This window comes from Carlito syrichta, unplaced genomic scaffold (genome assembly GCF_000164805.1).
Source record: "Carlito syrichta isolate Samal-C Ts95f unplaced genomic scaffold, Tarsius_syrichta-2.0.1 Scaffold303528, whole genome shotgun sequence".
NCBI classification, from domain to species: Eukaryota; Metazoa; Chordata; class Mammalia; order Primates; family Tarsiidae; genus Carlito; species Carlito syrichta.
In genome coordinates, this window is record NW_007247624.1 from 84,418 (window position 1) to 88,860 (window position 4,443).

The following is a 4,443-nucleotide window of genomic DNA, read 5'->3' on the forward strand; positions in this document are numbered from 1 at the left end:
ATAATTTTAAGTTTACCTTAAAACTTAATAATTTCCTATTCCTTCTATTTAACTAATACCTACATCTATAATAAACATTTATCTTTTAATTATAACTGCTATTTATCTAATCCTTACTTTAATTTTAACCTTCTTTCTAATTAAACTATAATATTTCTTAAATCAAAAGGCATGTCTGTGACTTGTTTTTCCCAAAAACACCTGCTTGTGGAGATACTCTGTCTCAGTTTCCCACTTCCTCATCAATCACAACTGTCAATGTGGTTACTTATAAAGGATATGAGGAAGTTCTTGTTTTTCCTTTTTAGCTAAAGGTTTCAAAATTTGCATTCCTTTGTCCCTTCAGGGGGGAGATTTTCGCTCTTGAGCCTTTTTTACAATTCCATACATAGGTCTACTGCTAATTCCACATCCTTGCACATTCTAAGGGGCACCTTTTTTACTGCAATCTCACCTCCATTATGCCTATGTATAATTTTTGCTGTCAAATGCCATCATCCACTTGCGCATCTATTATCTCAATTAAAGAGGGAATATTCTCAAGCCTATGCACGCAATCCTTCAAAGTTAGGGAAGGTCCGTCAACAGGAACCATGGGGCTTTCCCTCCGTCATGGCCGCTTCTTACTGGGGCCTTGCTCCCAGCCGGCATTTTTCCTGTTTTCATGTCCCTTTTACCTTACTTTTACTAGTGATTGAGGCTCCCGGCAACTTGTAATATAGTCTGTTATTTTCTTGTTTTCATACTAGAATGTAATACATGAGGGTAAGCATGTCTATTTCTTTCATTCACAGCTTTCTCTAGAGTATGTCTACTAGTGTCAGGGAAATAGAAAAAATTTGAAAAATATTTGAATAGTAGTTAAGTGGTAACTATCACTGTTCAGAAGTTGGCTTCAGTCTAATTGTAAATATTTGTAAACCATTGTTTTTCTATCAAGCACTTATTAGTTTATTTTTTAAATTTTTCCATCGTATATATGTACCACATTTTTTATCCAACTCTAAAGTTTATTTAAAAAAATTTTTTTAAATTTATTTTTAATATGTGTTTTATCTTCACAGTTTCTACAATAGAAATATGTAATAGTATGTGATGACATGAATTTATATTTAACCTGCTTGATATTTGTTTCACTTTTAACTTGGAATATCTCTCTTTTTAAAATATTCTTCTAAATTCATTAACTATCTCTTTAAACATCGCAACTCTAACAAATCCAAAACATATCTAACATTTCAAAATTTTTTGGTAACATTTCCTATGCTACTTTTATTTTTTTTTTTTGAAGAAATTTGGCACAGCTTAGTCTCTCCTTTGTACCTCTACTTTTTATTTAATAGAGTGGATACCTTTATCTGTGATACATTCTGAGTTAATTACTTAAATACTATACCTCAATTTAATAATTACTTCTTCAAGATAACTATAATGAAAATTATTATACTAACGATAAATTTCACTGTTGATAGATCTGTTTCAATATGTTATAGCTTACTGTATTAGTTTCATCACTGATTTTTTTAGGTTTTTTGTTTGTTTGTTTGTTTTTGAGTCAGAGTCTCACTTTGTTGCCCAGACTGAAGTGCAGTAGCACATTCACTGCCACCGCAGCCTCTACCTGCTGGACTCAGGCAATCCTTCCACCTTAGCCTTCCAAGTAGCTGGAACTACAGGCATGCGCCATCACGCCTAGCTAATTTTTCTTGATTTATTTTAGAGATGAAGTCTCACCAAGTTGCCCAGACTGCTCTCAGACCTGTGAGCTCAAGCAGTCCTCTCACCTCAGCCTCCCAAAGTGCTGAGATTATAAGCATGAACCACCGTGCCTGGCCCATCATTGATTTTTAATGATTTTCTTTATTCCTTTAACTTTCTAAGTATGTGTATTTTAACATATTTGCCAGCTTGCTTCCTTCAAAATAAATTCACATGAAATAAATTTGTCTCATTGTTGATTTTTGTAGAATATATTTTTAGCATTTTTAAATGTGTTTTGTAATTTTGGTTCACAGACTCAATTTAAGTCAGAAGTGTTTTTGTTTTGTTTTGCTTGTCTTGCTATTATTATTTACAGTTATTTTCTCTCTTTATTTCCTTTCAAATAGACTTTTTTTTTTTTGGCATTTCTCTCTGTCTGGCAAGTCCCTAATTGAGAATGAAGCCATATATTTGGAATTATTACAAATTGTCAGACACTAGTAAGAATTGCCAGAATTCATTTTTCAAAGCTGTATTTTTGCCCTTTCCTTCTTATTCTATATTTCTCTGTGTCCATAGTTTTTATTAAATCAAAGTCCTTGATTGATAGTCATGGCATCTCATATCTTGTGTACATTTCAGTCATATAATTTCCTAGGCTTTGCTGCTGCAGATCTCTGGACCCAAGTACCACAAACCAATGATTTCAAATTCATTTACTTCCTCTAGTGTTTGTCTTACTTCTGACTTATGGAGACATTCATTTTACTTTTTTTTTTTTGAGTTGGAGTCTCACTCTGTCACCCAGACTGGAGTGCAATGGCCACTCCCAGCCACCGCAACCTCGACCTGCTGGGCTCCGGCGATCCTTCCACCTCAGCCTTCTGAGTAGCCGGAACTACAGGCATGCGCTACCACACCCGGCTGATTTTTTTTAATGTGTTGTATAGATGAGTTCTCGCTGCCCAAGTGGGTCTCGAACCCGCGGGCTCAGGCAATCCACTCACCTCAGCCTCCCTAAGGCGCGGGATTACAGGCTGAGCCACCGAGCCCGGCTTCACTTTACTTTTGAGTAGACAAGTATCTTTTATATTTTCTGTTTTTATATTTCATTTGGCATTACTTTAGTTTTTTTAGAAAACCATGTATTAAAGTGAGAACTGACAGATCTGCCTTGCATATAAAATGTTATGGCTTAGTTTGTAATACCTTAAACTTTTGAGTTAGAGGATCACTGAATGAACCTCAGAATAACTTAATTTTAATTTTTTTCTGAAAATATGTTGTATGCTTGGTAATGTTCTAAGCATTTCAAAGGTAATAACTTAAGACTGAAGACAACTTTATAAAGTAGATATTATTATTAGTTCTAGTTTGAAAACAAAAGTAAGGGCTAAATCATTTTTGGAAAAGTTTCCAAGGTCACACAGTTTTAAGTTTCAGGAGCAAGATTCAAAACAAGGCTTTCTGATTCTATGCACTTAACCATTTTGCAAACCAAACAGCACATGATTTCTATGGTAAACTCTAAAATCTATGCTGTCATTAAACAGGAAGTAAACACCAAAAGCCTTATTTTGAAAACTTTTATTTCATCTTCATATTGTGAGAAAGGGGGCTGCTTATTATATTCTTTATGAACTGTTTGCAACATAATGTACACCGACATATCTATACCCCTTTAACAGCGGTCGAAATGAGGAAAAAAGCAATTCTGGTATATGCCTAGAGGAGCATAAGCTCTTTCTACTTAACTTCATCTCCTGATGCACATTACTTGTGGGATAGTTGGGTATTAGAATGAACAAATTCCTCTTCCAGCTTTGTGAATCCATCTAACAGATGCCTGAAGGTGAAGGTGAGTTATGCAGTGTATTCTCAAAGCATAAAAACTTTTTATGACTGCATTTCTGACATGCATGGGTTCGACAGTCTGAGAGTTCATGTATTATACATGGGGATACAGCCTGCAGTCCTAGTAACTACTTGCTGACTGAATGACAGCTTTAAATACATTGTCTATCACAGAATTTCATAAATTATTGTGAGTGGATTTAAAAGTAAGTGACTAAGCCCATACATCATCTATGAGTTTGATAAGTCCTGGGGTTCAATTAATTTAAAAAATAGAGCAATTATTATAGTATCTATGAAACAAAGACTTCATTGTAATATTCTAGTAGTATACAGAAAGAGGGAATGATTGAATTCATTAAAAAATATATTCCAAATTTAGCTTTGCCTAATATTTAACTATTTGACTTCAGGCATATTAGTACACATCCTTGAGGTTGAGGATCACTTTTATTTGCAGTGTTTGGTTTTAACTTGCAAATTATAATATTTTTTAGAACTCGTTATTACATTCCAAGATTGTAATAAAATCTTAGAATGTAATAATTAAAATTTATGCTCAAAGACGACAAATATCAAAAGGTAGGTGAGGGATTTATCTAGTTTTCAAATGCAAAATTATTGCATGCTTCATTTGGAATTTTATAAGATTGTCAAAAATTATTCAAATATAAAATATGTAATATTTTCTTTCTTCTTTGAATATTTGTTGATGTCTTCCATATAGTTGGTAATTAATTTTAACCTTTTGCTGAACTCTAGAAATAGTTGAGAACATTATTTGCATTCAGGTAATCCATTTAAAAGTTCACATAGTAAAAATCAACTTGTATAGATATTTTATTTTATTTATATATTTATTTATTTATTTTTTAGTTGGAGTCATTC